At 33.5% G+C, this 19,987-nt stretch overlaps 1 long non-coding RNA gene across 5 annotated transcripts; it reads left to right on the forward strand.

The window, feature by feature from the left end:
• The first annotated feature begins 3,003 nt into the window (after nucleotides 1-3,003).
• Nucleotides 3,004-16,411, forward strand: LOC100256738 (ribosomal L18p/L5e family protein-like). Of its 5 annotated transcripts, XR_009465898.1 has the most exons (7): nucleotides 3,038-3,194; nucleotides 4,170-4,285; nucleotides 7,540-7,706; nucleotides 11,241-11,365; nucleotides 12,093-12,146; nucleotides 12,249-12,345; nucleotides 15,485-16,411. It is a non-coding gene; the product is annotated as a ribosomal L18p/L5e family protein-like (long non-coding RNA). The 5 variants fall into 5 exon arrangements; XR_009465896.1 differs by lacking the exon at nucleotides 7,540-7,706 and having other exon boundaries at nucleotides 3,043-3,194; XR_009465897.1 differs by lacking the exon at nucleotides 7,540-7,706 and having other exon boundaries at nucleotides 3,044-3,194; nucleotides 12,268-12,345.
• The last annotated feature ends 3,576 nt before the right edge of the window (nucleotides 16,412-19,987 follow it).

The following is a 19,987-nucleotide window of genomic DNA, read 5'->3' on the forward strand; positions in this document are numbered from 1 at the left end:
TATCCTAATATAATATTTCAATAATCTGTTTAAATCCCATTTTCATCAATTAAGAATCATTACTACATATTATCCAGCTATTTAAAGTCTAAAGCTTTCAAATAAATCATGTGTCTTAATTTAACTCTTCAATAATTAGTTCAAATCTCATTAACATCCATTAGAGTTAGTATCCTATATTTATCTACTAATTTAAAATCCAACCCTTCAGAAATCCGATGTCCTAACTTAATTTTCAAACTCCTAAAAATTCCACTATTCCTTTTTTATTCGTTTCAAGTGTTATTTTCGTTAATTAGTATCATTATCCTGTATTAGTTTATTTATTAAAAATCCAATCCATCAAAAAAAACCCAATGTCATAATTTATCTTTCAATCCTAAAAATTTTGCAATTCGTTTAAATCTTATTTTCATTAGAATTATCTTCCCCCATTTAACTATTTATTAAAAGTTTAATCATTCGAAAATCCCACGCCTTGACTTAATTTTTCAATAATTCGTTTAATTCATATTTTCATAAACCGAATCTATTATCCCGTATTTATTAGTTATTCAAAGTCTAAATTCATCAAGAAAATCCTATGTTTTAATTTAATTCTTCAAATAATTCATTTAAGTCTTATTTTCATCAATTAGAATTATTATCCCATGTTCACTTAGTTATTCAAAATCTAAACCTTCAAAAATCCCCTGTCTTAATTTAATTTTTCAATAATTCATTTAAATCTTATTTTTCATCAATCAGGATTATTATCCCATATTCATCTATTAATTTAAAACCTAGTTTTTCAAAAATCTCTTGTCTTAATTCAATTTTTCAATCCTAAAAATTCTACAATTCGTCTCAATTTTATCCTCATCAATTAGAATCATTATTCCACATCTATTCAAAGTCCAATCTTCTGAAAACCCCATGTCTTAATTCAATTTTCAATCCCAGAAATTCTATTATTCGTCTAAAATATTATTTTGGTTAATTATGATTCTTGCTCCCTATCTATTTATTTATATAAGGTCCAATTCTTCAAAAATCCAATTTCTAAATTAAAACTTCAATCCCAAAAATTCTACTATCCATCGTTATTCGCCTAAATATTTATTCTCGTCAATTAGTATTATAATCCCATACCTACCAATTTATTCAAAGTCATATCCTTTAAAAACCCAACGCCCTAAATCGAATTCTCAATTAGAAAAATTCCCCTAATCTTTTCTTTTATTATTCGTTCAAACATTATTTTTCTTAATTAGTATCGTTATTCCATGTTTATTTATTCATTTATTTCAATCATTAAAATTCAATTCTTCAAAACCAGATTTCCAAGTTTAACCTTTAGACTCAAAAATTCCACCATTCATTCTTATTCATCCAAATATTATCTTTGTCATCACTGTTATAAATTCCACGTTTACCTATTTCCTTCTTCTGAAAATTCCAATAAATAGAGTCCAATTATTCAAAGATCTGACTTTCAAACTTAATTTTCAAAAATCCCACTATTCACTATTCATCCGTCCAAACATCGTTTTGATTAATTAATAACATTATTCCATATTTACCTATTTATTTCTCTTAAAAATTTCAATCATTAAAGTCTAATTCTTCAAAATTCCGATTTCTAAATTTAGCTATTTAAAACTCCAATTGTCCTATCTCTGAACTTAATTTTCAGTTTCCCATGCTCCAATTCCTGTATTTACCCTGCTACTTATTATTATCACTATCATTATCACCTTATGCATTATTTCTATAAATTCCGCCTTCGAATGATTTCTAAGATCTCCAATTTTTATACATCAACTTTCATAATTTCTACGTCTCAAATAACTTACGGTTATGATCCCTTTCAAAATTTAACTCCCATAATCCCAAATTTCGTAACTTAATTTTTCTTAAAAATCCCGAACTTTCAAATAATTCTTCAAAATCCCAATTTTCTTTCAAATTTAATTTCTAAAAGTTCTCATTCTTACATCTAATTCCTAAGAATCCAATTTTCAAATAATCTCTAAGATTCCGATTCTCAAATGAATTTCAAAAATCCAGTTTTCCTTCAAACAATTTTAATCCCTATTTAGTGATGCAAATGATATGTTTTGTGCTCTATATGGTGTACTAACCCTCTCTATTGATAGCGCATGGTGACTCGTGGCTTAGGTATGTACCCATTTTCCCTCTAATCGTTGTCTATGCATGTCTCGATTCTTATGTGTGCATGATCATTCCGGGTATTCATTGTTTTCCTCATCAATTGCCATGATTGCTTCATTTTATTAGTAGAGACCCGACTTTAAGGGCTTAGAGGGGTGCTACAGTCTTTACCGTACCTTCCCGATGAGTAACCTGACCCCCGAACCCGATCCGGTTTTTCACAGACCACATTTTCCAAAATAAGGAGTCACACTTAGGGTTTTTCTTTCTTATTTTGTTTACCCTTTTAAAAATAAAACAAAAATAAGTGGCGATTCCAAGTCAATTTTTCTTAATCAATAAAGGAAACGCATGAGCCGAAATGCGAGGTCCACAATAGGCTTTTATAATTTATTATATATTATTTATATTTAAATATAATTAACTCAATATATTTATATTAAATATAATGCCTATTATTTTAATAAAATTTAAAAATATATTTTTATATCAAATTAAAAATATTAATTATTTAATTTCATATATTATTATTTTTTAAATGATGAAATAAGTATATTTAAAATCAAAATAATATAATATTTTTATTTAAAAAATTATAATTCTATATAAATATATATAAAGTTAAAGGCACTTGTTGATTAAGACTTTGACCATTTTAAAAAAAAGTCAAAATCATAGTTATCAATTACAACTTTAAACTTAAAGTTAAAACCATGGTTGGTGATTACGGATTCTAACTATTTTAGAAACATAAAACGGTAGTTGGTCATGGCAATTTATGTGGCACACTACATTGGACATTATTTTGAAAACAAATTTAGTTTTTGAATTTTTTTTTTAAAATGTACTATTTTGGTTCAAAGCTCAAAATTGTTCTCCTCATTTGTTTTTTGTTTTTTTTTGTTTTTTTTTTTTTATCTCTACTAAATCTATCCACTTCTCTCACTCCGGCATCAAGTAGCCCTTCTCTGAAGTTGCCCTCCGGACGAGAGAATTCCTAAAAAGGCCCTATTTTCCTCTGCCACTCTCAATCCTCGCAGGTACTAATCTAATCATGTTATCATTTTTTTTTTCAACCCCCGTTTGATTCACAACAAAAGCCATCCCCCATTCGATTTCCGGGAAAATTCATCCTCGTTTGATTTCCGAGAAAATCCATGCAAAGCCCCCAAGGAAAACCAAAAAAATTGCTTTTCTTTTGCTCCCTTTTCTGGATCTGTTCTAGGGGTCTCTTTGCTGTTGTGCCATTGGATTTAAATTTCACGAACCCTAAATCCACGATTTTTGAGCCAGGCTGAAATGATCAGATTACCAAATAGCATCTTATGTTTTTTTTTTTTTTTTTTTTTAAAAAAATTGGACAGATTTTGTATCCTGTGCGCGGGCTGGACTGGTAGGAAATATCAGGAAATTTCCCGAAAAGTCGGTAAAAATACCGATAAATACCGATATTTTCGGCCATTTTTTGAAATCCTCCTCCTGCTGCTCCGCGCGTCGCTCCACTCGGTTCTAAACCGATATTTCGCCGATATGTCTCCGATTTTTCAATCCATGTGTGGCATAACAGCATAAGGCACGTAATTTTATTAATTTCAGAGTGAATGGCGTTTTTGAGCCTTTGCCTGCCTCCGAAATCTTTCTTCTTTCTCTGTAAAAACTCAAAATTTCGAAATATCATTGCCGTTTTGGACGAACCTCTGCCGGCCGTGATTAGTGGAAGGACTATCGACACCTGATACCCTAGGTGAATTTCGTTAATCGAATTGTGGGGCTTTCGACTTGGTATGGTTTAGATTTATATGAATTACAGAAAAGAAAGGAAAAGGGACAGGTTTTTGAGATGAGAAACCCATAGTCATGATTTGGGTAAGCGCTAAAATTCATATAAAACTCACTAGTCGCGACGAACAACTTGAAAATTTATGTCAAGATAATCTCAAATTGGTTTTCTACTAATTTGCTTCCCCCTTCTTCACTATTATGAATTTCTAACGCCTACTTGGGGTCCGGCACAGCGTCAACCCGTATTAGAAATCAGTCCGTTTGTAGCACAAGAAGCTCGAACTCTATTTGCACAAAAGCGTTCGATCATTTCTTCTCCAAACGCTGCATTTCGATCTCTGAGTTCCAGGTACTGCTCCAATCTCTGTTCCCAATTCATCCATTGACTTCTAGGTTAGATACAGTTGTTTGGATGGTGAGAAAATAATGAGAAAATGAAATAAAATTTTCATCATCCAGAGCTCGAGGATATCATGAGTCTTAACTGTTCTTTTATTTTGGATTTTTAGGAATCAAAATGTGGTTTTTTCCCTTTCATTTTTTTTAGTGAACAAACATAGGCCTTGGGTTTCATTCCGTGTGCTTTATAACTCGGGAATGCTATTGCTGGAAGTTTTGAACTCTACGGTTTCTCTTTTGAATAGCCCTGAAACTATTGCAAGTTTGGTACAGCTCAGATTGAAATTTTTGTTTGATTGACTGTCTTTGTTATTTGGGAATGTTCTCTTGTATATAAATAGATTTAGTTGAGAAAATATGAGAAAAGAAATTTAAATTTTGAATTGTAAAGTTTTCACAATTGAGGGTTCGGGAATATAGAAAAGTCTCTTAAAACTCACATTGGGGTACACAGAGAAGTGTCACTTAAAATTCACATGACTGACCTAAGGGGATTTTTTTTCTTGGGAACCAAACAGAGGGCAGGGTAGGGTTTCTCTTTGAACACCTTTAACTTGTCAATACTATTGCCAAAAATTTTGAATTATTTGATTTCATTTTTGACCATGGCTAGGGAACATTATCATGTCTCTCTCTCTCTCTCTCACACACACACACACACACACACATATATATATAAAGTTTATAAATTTTCACAATTTTTTTAAATAGATTTAGATTATGCCTAGTCCCTTTTAATGGCTATGAAAAAAAAATTAAATAATGCTATTTTTTTGAAAAGCTATAAAATAAAAATAATAATAATTTGGTCTTCTCTTTGTTTGGTATGACATGGGTGATGCGCTCCACGGATAGAGATAACCTTCTAAGTTGACATGGTTCTTTGAGAGATAACCTTCTAAGTTGACATGGTTCTTTGTGGGGAAGAAGTGGAAGAAAGCTTAGATGGGTGCCCGCTTATGTCCTTTTTGGATTCTTTGGAAGGAGAGAAATAGGAGGTCATATGAGGATGATGGGCAGTTGGATCAAGCTATTAAATGTTATTTTATGACTAGTTTCATGTAATGGGTTAAGTTGTACATAGACCATCAATCATTGTCTATGATAGACTTTATAAATTGGTTGTCCTTGAAGTAAGGAGAGGGAAGTTTTTTTTTGTTTTCTCTTTCCTTGTTTTACCTTTTGGCACATATTATAGACATTGTGTGTCCTTTGTTGTTCTTTTTAAGGCACTATTAATTATTCTCTTTTATTGCCTATCAAAAAAGAAAATTACTCTTGCCTATAAAAAAATTATAAATAAAAAAACAATATTATTCCTTCAAAGCTCTCAAATCCCATAAACTCTTATCTTTTTTTTTCACTTCCTAAAACAAATCCTCTTTGATTATAACCTTCTTAGTCTCTTTTGATCACTACCCTTTTAGTAGACTTAATGCCATAACATAATGTCATGTTGGACCAAAGCTCCTAAAACAATAACTGCCTTGGAAAGTCTACTGCAAGTTGCTTCTGTTCATAATAAATTCAATCCAACTTGAGTTACATTCTCAGCAACTTTCCACCTTAACTCAAGTGGTGTACTCGAGTTTCTCCCCCTTTCATACTTTCTTATGTATTGTCAATTTCAATCAAGTTTAAGCAAAGTGTAAACATCTTTGTAGGAAGGATATTAGTCAGCATATATTCAGGGTTCTCTATAGGAATTTTTCTTCATACAAACATCTCCATTAGTGACAACATCATGAATAAAATGCATCTGGACATCTATATGTTTAGTTCGTTTGTGATATACTTGGTTTTTCACCAAGTGTAATGCACTTTGGTTGTCACAATAAACTGTAACAGACTCCTGTTCAATCCCTATTCATTTAACATTCCTTTCAACCATGGTCCCTTTTCACAGCCTCTGCTGCAGCAACATATCTTATTTCAGTGGTTGGGAGAGCAACAATTGATTGAAGGTTGGCTTTCCAGCTAATTCCTTGCCCTGAAGCAGTGAGAACAAAACAAGTCAATGACATTCTCTTATCCATTCCCAGGATTTTTTTGGCTGGATTAAGACCCTTCATGTCAAACTCTGACTGCAAAAGTAACTTGAGTTTGTTAATTTCCCCAATTTCCTTGCTGATCAAGAGCATATCATCGACATATGGCAGTAGGTAGACATGGCCCTTTTTAAACAATTTAAGAAAATACACACAGCTATCATAGCTGCTTTTACAGCCCTTTGCTTATCATGAAGCTATCGAATCTTTTATGCCGCTGTCTTAGCCCCTGCTTTGGACCACAGGGATTTCTTCAACAAAGGCATATTATTTTCAAGTCATTGAGTCACAGAACCCTCTGGTTATTCCTCAGGATCTCCTCCTCAAGGTTGCTGTGCAATAAGGCAGTCTTAACATCCATCTGTTCGAATTCCAAGTCAATCTAATTGTGCTACCATGACCAAAAGCAATCTAATTGAGGTGTGTTTAACAACTGGTGAGACAATTTCTTGATGATCAACCCCTTCCTTTTGTGTAAAACCCTTAGCAACCAACCTTGCTTTATAGCAAGCAGATTCTACACCACAAATTCCAAATTTCCTTTTGAATATTCACTCGCATCCCACCATTTTCACCCTTTTTGACCTTTTGATTTATTCTGAAGTAGGATTGCAATTTGAGTTTGAGGAGGAGTTCGAATTCTTCTTGTAATTGTAGTTTGAGTATGATTAGGATTGCTTGTCCCTAGTCTAAATAGGAGTGGTTGGTGCCACAACCTACGAATAAGAGTTTGAGTAGGACTAAGATTGTGTGCTCCTAATCAAATAGGGAGTGGGTGGTGCCACGCGTATACAAGGAGGATTGGACAGCCCCTTAGAGGGCATGAGGGGAGTAAGCCTGTACTCACCAAAAAAATTATGGGAGTCTTGTTGAATGGTGTCTTGTATTATTATTCAGGGAGGGAATAAAATACACGTTGGGGTTGGAGCCCCGTAATCTTGTGTGTGACTTTTTGTGGGTTGTCCCTTGTTGCCATCTTGTGTGGGGAGTGCAGGCTAGCTTGGAGGGCTTCTAAGCGCTGCATGAATGTGAAAAATTTTGGGGAAAGTTTGTGCCTGTGACACCTATCATGATTGTTCTTGCCATTTCCATTCATTTTCTTTGATCTACCTTGGGCTGATAATCTAATATTTGCATCTTTGCTTTCTATTCTCAGGTCTATCTCTTTGGAATAAATAGCACTAATCAATCCCTCAAGAGATAGTTTGTCCTTGCTGTACTGTGGGGCATCTTTGAGTAGATTAAAAGGTTTTGGCAAGGAATTCAATAGAATGACAACTTGATCTTCATCTTCGATTTTTACTTCAATATTCTCAAGATCAAGTATCAATTTTGTGAATTCAACGATGCTTTAATAAATTGATTTCCCTTCATCCATCTCAAACCCAATTTTTTCTTTTTGCTTCTAGTAAATTCTGTTGAGTAATGATTTAATCATCAACAATTGATCCTGTATCTGCCAAATTTCTGTAGCTGAAGATTGCTTTGAGATTTTACTAAGCACTTTGATCATTAAGACTCCGAATAATTTTGTTCTTTGCTTTTTTGAGTATCTCTGCCTTCTCTCTGTCAGAATCTGAGGTTGGCAGTTTACTCATCTTGAAGTGTTTCGTCCAATCCAAAATTTTCCAACGGTGTCACAGTTTTCAGTTTCCATAAACCAAAACCATTCTTTCCATCGAACTTTTCAATTTCATACTTAGATGTAGCCATCTTAACTTGATTCTCAATTACAGAAACCCCCAAGATTCTCTAAGTATCAGTCTGATCTCCGGGATGCAACCTCTTGCTAAAGCTTTGATACCACTTTGATAAGCTAGATGACAAACTGATCTTTGATGACATTGAATTTGATTTTAAATAAAAAAAATTATCAAAGAGAACAAAAGAATCAAAGAAGGCAAAAAAAAAAGGTTGATGAATGAAGATGGTTGTTTCTGATAAAAGGAGAGAATTATGTGGTTTGATCCATTTTTTATTTTTGTTGATAGGCAAATTAAAGAGAATATATTATGTGGTTTGATCCAGTTGGCTCTACATCCATGGGAAAGGGGGAGAAATTAATACCATTATAAAGAATAGAAACAATATTACACCCTTAGAGCTCTCAAATCTTAGAAACTCTATTTTTTCACTTCCGAAAACAAATCGTATCTGATTACAATCCTTCTCATGATCTCTCTTGATTACAGAAGACCTAAATGCATCTTGCTCTCTCCTATTTTCTAAGTCCAGTACCCCTTTTAGTGGACCTAACCACATAACAGAATGTCATGCTGGACCAAGGCTCCTAAAGCAATAACCGCACTGGAGTGTCTTTTGCAAGTTGTGTTTATCTATTGCAAAATTTTAACTTAAGTAATGTTTGATATTTTGAAAAGAACGTTTTTTTTTTTCAATGATTGAACTTAAATTCTTCATTGTCTCTGTTGTCATTTGGTCTCGATTTCTCACAGCTAGGGTTTCTCTCCTCAGTAAGATCTCTCTATTCTTTTTTTTCCTTTTTTCTTTGGGTCCTCAAATGTTTTAATATTTGCTTTATTGATCTTCTTATTGTTGTTTGAATTTTGGTCTGTAAGTTTGAATGAGTATTGAGTTGACTCAGGTATTTGGTTCATTGGCCAGTCAAACTGAGGAAGTTGAAACGAAATGAATTGTGAAATTTTTAGTGACCTGCGGCTTTTAGTTGCTTAGCAATGAATGCTAATTGAGTTGTTTATTTTCGTTACTTTTTCCTGATTTTGATCTTCTTTTCATTTGCCTCTGATTGCTCAACCACCAAATGGAGCATTGGTGGAAAGAAGATAATTTTTGAGCACTCTTCATCTTTCCAGTTTCTGATCTTTGAAATTTGTGTCTTCTTTTGTTGTACTCTTTGATTTGTTGCGAGTATTTTGTTTCCTGGCCTGTTTGTGAAATCCAGTGTTGTTTGGTTAAGAGATTGATATTGTTGTGAAATGTTTTTGTAGTTTATCCTCTTTGCATTTTCCATTGATGGAGAAAAAATTTAGTGACTGCTGTCTGCAGACTTGAGTTCCTTTTTTGAAGATTAATCCTGGAGTATGGAGCTCTTGGAGATTCAACCATGAGAACTCAAGTCACATGAAAGCACGAGGAATGGAAGAAAATAGTGATTTTGTTTGCCCTCTGACTCCTGGAAAGCATTTTCCTTCATCAGTTTTCTGAGAAAGAAACAGGGCCTTAATATGTTTTAGGTTTCTCATGTCACGTTTTATTTGCCTCATAACTTGTTTTTATTTTAAGATATGAGAATTTTTTTTTAAAAAAAAAAAAAAGAAGGGAAAAGCTTTTCAGAACTTTAAACAGTGAGGTTTCTCCGTTTCTAGTTTTGATGTTGCAAGAATGCAGATTCAGGCCTTAGCCAAAACCTTTAGTTGTCTTACTTCTCTCATGGTAGTGTTCAAACATTGTTGGATTTTCTTCCTTTGCTGCTGTTTTGGTGGTTGTAGGTAGCTCTCATCAGCTTTGCATTTTTCTATTTTCTTCACATCTAAGTCTGTTTATTCCATTTCTAAGTTATTCTGTATACAGTATATTCCATTTCTAATTTCTTTGTACTACATGTATTGGAAACAAATTGAGATCCAGAATTAGGGTTAGGATTTTGATGATCAGCAATCAGCTCAATAGAATACCTGTGTTGCCATTTCCAGTGTTGAATAATTTCATTGATGTTGGACATCCTCTGTAAGACCCCCTTTTTCTTTATAAGTCATCTTGTTCTGTTAGTGTTATTTTTTGGATTTTTTTTTTGGCTTAATATGTATCTTTTTTCTGTTGTTCAATCCAGTTTTCTCTGTGTTGTCCTTTGCCCAAACTTGCTGCTATTTGGCTTCTCTTGGTTTTTACAGAAGTTTGCAATTCTATAGTATATAAGTTGTTGTTCACTATCGATTAGTGGCTTGAGATGGTTGATATATGGTTTAACATCAATACCCACTTAATGCAAAATTGATAAGTAACGTGGGTGTTGATATTGGACAATGAATGGTGATGTCTTACTAAATCATATGAATTAATCTGAGTGCTTGTTTGTTCTGTGACTGTTCACTGTTGTCATGCGAAGACAAATTTTTGGAAATGCATTCAGTTGTCAGCTATTGGATAGATTACTTTTAGGGTCAGGGCAGCTTCTGAGTCCTGATTACTCATTGTGAGAACAAATTCAAGAATTTCTTTTGAAAGTTTTGGCCTGATTTGTTACTGGGAAAGTCTATATTTTTGAAAAGATAATATATTTGACCTTGATTTCATTTATTTGATAAAATTTGTGCCGGGAATGTGAGTTTATGCATTGGATTTCATATTTACAATATCCAGTTATATATATATATATTTATTTATTTATTCATTTATTTATTTATGGAGGTTGAAACAAATTTGCACATGCGAAGATTTAAATTCACAGTACCAATCATACAAGTTAATGATCGAATGGAAACTACCTGTTGCTACACCAAATATATTCTATTATCAACAAGTGATTGATTTTAGTGAGTGCTGATTGATTATGCGATCAAAATATAGATAGAGAAGGAATGGAAGAATAAATAAATAAATAAATGAACAATAGGTAAGTAAATTGTGTTTGAGCTTGCACATGGCTTAGACAGTCAGTGCTTGAGCTTTTGGTGTTCATTAGTCGTGCCTTTCAGAAGGCACCTGAGCTTGTATGCGTTCTATCTTGGATTCTGTTGATTCCATTGGATTGTGTGCTTAGTTTAGGTACATTAAAGGTTGAAATTGTTCTATGTGACTTTCAAGATTTCATTTCTAGTGAAAGGACATTTAGTTTGTTGTATGATGATGTAAATCCTTAACTGAGTTGGTATCTAGAGCAAAGCTCGAAAATTGTGCTCTAGGCATGCAATGTCTCTCCATGCTTGATCGGGGAAGACAGCTGAAGAAAGGAAAATTTATACGTGCAGGCATTAGAATGAGGAAGGAACAGCTTGATGAAGGTTATGCTCTTGCTTCTTTTTGGAGCTACTTTAGCATTAACAGTAATTGATGTTATTACAATGTAAGATATATACTTTGTCTAAAATTTCTTAGAAGTTTAGTAAGTCTTGTCTAGCATCGTTCTTTGGTACATTTTTTACTTATATAAAAATTTGTTTGGAAGTTTGGCATAAACGGAGACTAGCTGTTACTTTTTGTCTAAGCTCCTTCCAAATCCATGCTAGGGCTTGCAATGCCACTAGAAGGTTTGTGTGATCTCTGCCAATGTCATGTCTTGTCCTAGAATATAGGCATATATTATCTGAGAAAAAAAAAAGAAAAAGACTTATATTTATCTTTGAGCTGTTACTTTTGTTCTTGAGGGCTTTGATTGAAAAAAAAAAAAAAAAATCATCCTTCAGAAGGTCTTCTAGAACAGACCTTTTTTGCTTAATTATTATTTTTTTGGTCTGACTTCTCTATGTGTGGAATTGGATGTGATGGCTTAGGATGACAAATTTTAGACCTAAATTTTCTTGAGAAGAGAAAAAATTGAACAAAAATAGAACATTTCTCAGTCATATTCAGTTTTTTCTTGATGGCAAGTTTGCTAATTGTCATGACCATGTTTCTCCTATAAATTGGAATGTTGATAGATATGTCCATTTATAATTTTCCATGTAAAATTTGGAAGTTCTTGGAGTACATGGAGCTGTATGCTTATACTTGATGTCTCTTACTATTCAGATCAAAGAGTTTTGGATTTTGCATATTCAGAGCTGAAGCAGTAATCTTCATAAGGTAGCAATTTATTTCATTTATCCTTCCAATGAGGGTAGTTTATTTTGTTTCCCCAGTTTTGCCATGTACTTGGATCTGAATTTTTTAATTATTTTTAAATAGAGTTCTTGGCCTCCAGCAGGAAGTTAGCTGTAGAGTTTGACAACTTAAGTTGCCAAAAGGTCAAGCTCAAAGAATTTCCTTGAATATCATATTTGAGGTACATTCTTTCTGACCAAATTATTTTTTTCAGTAGATTATAGAAAAGAAAAATCACATTACAAGACTAACTAATTTGAATCTCAGGTCCATACTGATATGCGGTTATCATGTTTGTGTTACTTTGTTATAGTTTTTCTAGGCATTATGAATCTTAAAATATTTGTGTACATCCAGTGCTCCTTAAGAAACATACTTATATATGGATGGTATTGCATAATTGACATCAAATCTGTGATATATGAGTCATAGACAGCACAACCCCTCTTTCGTAAGAACTCCTTGCGTTGTGTTATATGGTGATGATATACAAGATGATTGATTTGCTAATTGACTGATTTAATTTTTAAATGACTTTCCTAAGCTTGATCCTATTAGTTGGGACATAAATAAGGGGAAAGATCATAACTAAGATACTCTAGACTTCTGTTTCATTAATTCAGATTGCATTCAGTATGTGCACAGAGTAACAAATTGATCCAACCAATATATGATTAGTGGTATTGTATCCATATCTGCTCTTAGTCTTTAGTTTAATTAGTTTGTTTATGTCTTACAATGATTTAGCATGTAACAAAATAATAAATTGGTTTAACTTGTTATACTGCATTAACAACTCCTATCCACCACCTGTTTTTGGTTCAGTTAATAAGTTAGGATCAAATTACACCTAGTTTAAAATGTTGCTGATTTTAAACAAATCTTCTGCTAAGCCAGTTGGTGATGCTGGGTTGAATATTCTTCCTATGCTTGTCATGCAGACCAACTAATTCTAAATCCTAAAATTTGTGCACTTGAAATACTTTAAATGGTGAATCTCATCATGGCATTTAATTGAGTCCTACTACAGTACAAGTGATTAAAATCCTACTCTGACTAGAAACACAATACACATTTTGAAGAACCCATAGGGCTAAAGGATAAAGGAAATTAGTGTGGTTGCAAATGTATGCATCTTGTCAAGGAACAATATGTGATTCATGGAGAAGCCTCAGTTAATTGTGCATAGATGTATGTTGGATTGAGAACAACTTCCCTTCTGTTGTTGGGCTGTCATTTCTCCCACCGACATGTTTACTTAACCATGAGGAAATGAAATGAAAAGGAAAGGAACCAAAATGAAAGGAAATGAAACCAAAATCAGAAAATTGATTGAAGTGTTAACAAAACTATTAAGCAATAGAATGAAAATGAATATGAAAATGATTGACTTTGAGCTATTTATTAATAGTAACGAATTAGAATGAAATGTCTTCGTTTACCATAATGACCTCATACAAAAAATACCTGTTTTTTTTATTGTTATTTTTTATAAATACTTTCAATTTAATGTTATATGAATATTACTTTGTTTTTACTTTTTGAAATAACATTTTAAGGTTATTTTTTAATAACTCCTTTTTCTTTATTTTATAATTTTAAAGACTTTAAAAATATTTAAATATATAAGATAATTTTTATGACATTGTAGATGCCTTTGTGACTTTAAATATTTGATTGATCAAATATTTATATTTAAATTTAATTATAATTATTTCTTTTCAAATATTTAAATATTTAAATGTCTAGTAAATGTGGGCTTTGCTTCGTATTTTAAGGAATGAGAATGACATTCCTCACCTTTAGTTGAGGAAACTCATTCTCCCTTTTTGGGGAATGGGTTCTTAGTATACTATGACCCTACTCTATATTTTGATTCTTGAAGCCAAGCAAACAAGTGTAATGAGTGGAATGGGACTCACTCCCATTGATTTTATTCTTTGAGAATGAAGGGCGGGTTTACTTCATGTCATGGGAATGAAATCAATGGGAGTAATTTTTATTCTTTTCATTTGTTTACGTGGCTTTAGGAATCAAAACTTACAATGAGATCCACAAAACATTAAGAAACTCGTTCTTCAAAATGGGAGAATGGAATTCCTTAGGCAAACTTGAGAAATGCCATTTTGATTGTGCTAGATGTGGTGTGAAGCCCATATTCATTATATAGTTAAATATTTAAATATGGATATTTGAAAATAAATAATTACAATTAGCTTTATAAATATTTGAACATTTGGATGTTTTTAGTCCTCTAATATATTTAAATATTTTAAAAATCATTAAAATTATCTAGTAATTAAATATATTTAAATATTTTTAAAGTCATTGGATAATTTTAATAAAGAGAAAGGAATTATTAAAAAAATAACCCTAAAATATTATTTTAAAAAATAAAAACAAAGTCATATTAACTTAATATTAGAATACGAGTTATTTGAAAAAAGACAATATTAAAAGTAGATCCTTTTTTGTATAAGATCATTATATACATTTCATTCTGATTTTTTATTGTTAGTAAACAACTCAAAATCAATCATTTCGTTTTCAGTCCGTTTCCTGATGGTTACATAAATACTTCAATCAAAATTTGAATTCTGATTCCATTTCCTTTCATTCCGTTTTATTCTTATTCTGATTCCTCTCTCTCTCGCTTTCTGATTCTGTTTTTACCTTATAACTTAGTAAAACATGCCAGAAGTAAACACGCCATAAGTTCAAATGATCATAAACAGAGCCCATCTGGTTCAATTGTTAAAGCAGCCCCTTTCTCCCTGTGAGATGGTGAGCAAATGTGAATAATTGTTAATAGGTATCCATTCTTGGTAAATTTGTATATCTGCAGTTCCTTTAGGACCTATCTGGAATGTACTAAGCGAAAAGAGAATTTGATCAGAGGCTGACCAATCACTCTAACTATGAGTTAAATCTGTCTCTTGTGCTGATTTGTTGTTAGGCTTCAGACCAATGTCATCTATTGACTGGATTAGCCATAAACTCCAGGCTTACCTGCCTTTAGCCATCATGCACATATCAAACACATCAAGTTATTGTAACAAAATATGAATGCTGGAAAAAATCTAGTATGCTTGATAATTCCAACTAATTTAGTACGAGAAAACATTTGAGTTTGAATCTCACGAGACCATCTCATTAGTTAATCTTAGCTTAGCTAATCAAGGAAGAGAGGTGCATATTCAATTTTATTTTTGTGAGATTTTTATTTTATTTATTTATTTTTTGCCATTATACATTACTACCAAAACCCAAACTTTCAGGTCTGATATATTTTTCTTTGGCATAAAATATTTGCTTTGAAGGGATGACAGTTTTGAAGAGGTATGTGCTAAGGCTGTTCATATCATTAAAATACATCACAGCAAATGTAGTAGACAGGAACAATGGGCGGATTATTGCAACAGCATCGACAGTTGAACATGCAATTAAGGGCTCTCTAGAGTGTGGCCGATCTTGCAATGCCAAGGCTGCAGGAGTTGTTGGAGAGGTATTGGCCATGCGACTGAAGGTGGAGGGCCTTGAAGAGGGACAGGGAAGGGGAATCCATGTTGATGTAAACAAAGAGGTTGAGAAGAAAGGCTTCAAGAATCGCACCAAGATCTGGGCTGTTGTCAATGGCCTTAAGAACAATGGAATAAAACTCATTCTTGATGATGATGAAAATTCTTCTAGGCCAAGTTATCGCTAAATTATTTTCCCTTTTTCCGTTTTTAATCACTCTACATCCGTATGTAAAAGACAGTTTTGTTTGTTTATGAAAAGGAGGAAATAGCAGAGTCGCCTTAATGATACATTGAAGGACCTCCCTTGGCAGGCCGTGTGCAAGCAGCATGCAGGTACACACGCATTCAACTAACAGCCCTCCTTGTCGGTGGTCTACTCTGCGCGTTTCACTGTACTGCCACCCGTGGCCTGCCAATGAAGACTTGGGTTCCAGGGTCATCAACGGGAAAGTTCCCGGTTCCCTGGCAGGCAGCCTCCGACAGTGCTGGGCTCCTCAATGTCTCAAACTCATCGAATCATATGGTTTTTCAATCTCCAAATTCAAAGTTTTATTGGATGTCTATTTAATGTAGCTTTTGTATCTTTATGTGTTTTGGTACAAGCATTTAGGATTTTGATGATGCAAACCAACTGGCCAAAAATTAACAGTAGGCCCCATATGAATTTCTCTTTTCTCTTTTTCCCCACTTTTCTCAGTTCATATAAATTTCACCGACTTTCTTTTCTGCCTTCTCTACAGTCCCTTTTGAAAGTCAGATGATGAACTGTCGTCTCCTGCTACCTCATTACTCTCTAACTACACATTTGATGATGCTTTTATTCCTAACTTCAAGCAAAATTGCATCGAGTTTCAACCTACTATCATCTATCCATATTTTACACTGAAAAAATATTTAAAATACCAATAATTGCAAGTGAGTTATTGGTTGAGAAAAGGTGGTTCTAACTTGTACAGGTCCATGTTTTGCTTTTGTTGAGATAGTGGTGCAATCAACCAAAATTCCATCTGGGACTTTTCTTTGCCTTGCTTTGATAGAAAAGGCAAAAGCCATTGGCAATGAGCTTTTCAAGACTCTTTCATGCATGCCTTTGCTTTTCAAAGTCACTGCACTACTTCTGGTTCTGGGTACCACGACTCGCTATAAATAATTTAGATTCTCTAACCCTAATTATGATCCCCACAAAACTGGAATTCAGTCCTCTACCAAACGTGTCGTCCAAGTAACTCAAAAGAAAAGCAATTGGGTGTCTTTCATAATACTTGCAAAATACAAAAACATTGATTTGCTACCAAATTCTTGGTTTAGTTCATTTTGGACGATGATACAAGTAGATTAAAAAATATGAATATAAATAAATAAAAAATAAAAAAATGGATGAAGTCTGAAGACTTGCATGTGATTTTTTTGATATCCATCGGAAAAAAATATGACTTAACATGGCTAAAATATGGTATATGAATTATGGATACTTGTTGCTAGTTAATTTGAGTTAGTTATTCCATATTTATTAATTTTAGGTGGTTGCTAATTAATTTGAAGTTGTGGGGTCTTTGGAAAAGAGAGGAATTGTCATATATATATAGTTGAACACTTAGTGGGACTAGATTAGTAGGGGTAAATGGGTAGTTCATTAGATAAGGAAAGGGGAAGAAAAAAATTGGATATGAAATCATTTTCATAGTTGAAAATGATGATGTATTTTGAAAATTAGGTGATTTAATTGATGTTGATTTCAAGCATATCCAAGATGGCTGCTTGAATCCCTATCCTTATGTTGTCTTTCACAATACTATTTGACTTTGAATATTTATCATTATTAAATTAAACATTATTTGATACAAAAATGTTCAAACCCTATTTGACAATTAAAATATAAAAAATAGATTTTTACTTTACTTTTTATGATGCTACCAATGTAAAAAAAAATTAAGTTATTTTTTTTATTATTCAAAATATTTAAAAAAAAACAAATAAAAACACCTAAAATTTATTTTAAAAATAATTTATTTTTAGTTTTGAAATATGACCCAAATAATTATTTCTCAAATCATTGCAATAATTGGTACCCCCAACCAATATATCCAAATAAATGATGATTCAAATTGAAAATTGAATGATGCCATATGTGACATAAAAATTATTTTTTCAAAATGAATCTAATTGAAGAAGCAATGGAATAAAAATAGGATTTCTTCTTGTAAGTGGGTAGGTGGGTAAGTGGCAACTCAAATCAAACCTTCAAGAAGTCAAGTGAAGTTGAAGACGTGTGAGAGAGCCAGAAAGTCAAGTGGATAAGAAAGAAGCTTTGATTAAAATTCAAGGGCTTTGATAAAAACCCAGCAACAGAGGCTTTGGAAAAAGACACAGAAAGAAAGATGCATTGACATTTCCACATCCTCACATGGGCAATGAGCTCATGTAATCATGGCAGCCAAACCCTAAATAAAAGAAAGAAACACCCTTTTGTCCATATCACATGCATATGGAATCTACTACCCTCCATAACATTACCCTTTTCTTCTATAAACTACTCCATTTATACTATACAAGTATTGAATGAGGTTGACCAGCTGCCTCGAGAGGTTTGAGCAGGTAGAATATTCTTCCCTTTGTTGGCCATTTGCCCTTCTCTCCCTCAACTCTGTTTTTTCTTCTCGGTTCTTATCATCGTCATCATCACCGACGCATGTCTCTTTCCCATTCACTATTTTTGGGGCAATCACTTTAGTCCCATCTCCCGTAAATTCCCCCCCCCCCCCCCCCCCCCCCCCCCCCTCCTTTTTTTTTTGTCTTTTTTTTTTTCTGGGTTTTTCCTTTTAGCTTTTGGAATTTCCCTTTTCCCTCCATCTCGGAAGCTTCCTTTTCCTCTTCTCTCTGAGAACAGAGGCGTGTGCATGTGCATGTGCATGTGCATGTTATCATGCATGCATGGGAGTATGGTATGATGCTTGTGCTAGGGTCATTGTGTGTATGGTGTAAAATGACTACAGTGTCCCAACTCCTCGTGCCCTACAACAACTTTATGTGTCTTCAATTTTGGCCTCTGGAGTTGGGTCATGTCACCCTCCCATTGTTCATACTGTATAATCATGATGTTATCTTGCAGATAAGCTTAACCTAATGTATTTAATGATTTTACCTACTTGATTCTTTGATTTTAATTAAATATGATAATTTTGAAAAAGAAAAAAGTCCAAAAAGGCTGTTCATAATTGCCCTAAAGTGGGTTGTTGGCTCGGACCATGACCCAATAAGCAGTAGTACTCACAGTGTATAAAATGTTGGCATTTATCTTATTCTTTGGTAGGATAATGATTTAGTGTATGATATAGTTGAATGTTTGAAATAAAAAAATAAAAATAAAGGTAGGCACCCGGAAAATAAGGGGACAGGAGAGAAAGAGGGGGAGAAGGGGGTACATGGAAGGTTCTGGTAACTACTGTGGACGTCAACACCAGATGAGGCCTGGACGTGGAAGGCTTTCCTGGTCATTTCATATCAGATGAAGCAATGGGAATAAGACGGGTGTGAGAGCCATACTGTCTATGGCTCCAGTGTAATTACGATGAAGATAGAAGGGCATTTGGGGGAAACAGAAGCAAAGACGCTTCTTGGAAATTGGGTGACGTGAAAAACGACAAGTAAAAGCTGTAAATGAGACACCACCAAAATGTGTACTCTAAAACAAGTAGTGGGCAAAGAATACTGCTAAGGGTTGAGGCAAAGGCTAAGGAGGCTGCTCCACCCGCCCACACCCCTCTGTCGTCTTCATTCTTCTCTCTTCTCTCTCGCTCCAGTCCAACTTCTCAAGTCTTAATAATAAGTGGGTCTCCGGTCCTCTTCGGTTGGGTCCCCTTCTCATTCCTCTAAAGTCTTCAAATATGGCCCCACATTTTTTATTTCATTTTATTTGATATTTGATAAAAATATTACAAGCAACTACCTCTAAACATAGTTTGGAATTGTTATAAAAGATAAAACATTTTGTGCAGAGAGCTTTACAAAAAAACAAAGTATCTAATGAGACCCAAAAAGGCAACCCCATATTCATTTAGGAATCGGGAAGAGGGGACATGGAATTGAAATGATTGAAATCTTTGCTCTCGTGGGCATTATTATCTCCTTTTTCTCTCAATCCTTCATCTAATATTCAAAGCCACCATTGAATCATGAATGTGACATTCCCCATTATTCCTCCTACGTCCTACCCACTACCCAACATCTGCGCACGCAGCCTACACGGGACCCTCCTTTACTTAGGTTTTAGTAAAAGAGAAGTAAAGCGCAAGTGCACACCAG

The sequence above is a fragment of the Vitis vinifera genome, chromosome 6, assembly GCF_030704535.1.
Source record: "Vitis vinifera cultivar Pinot Noir 40024 chromosome 6, ASM3070453v1".
NCBI lineage: Eukaryota > Viridiplantae > Streptophyta > Magnoliopsida > Vitales > Vitaceae > Vitis > Vitis vinifera.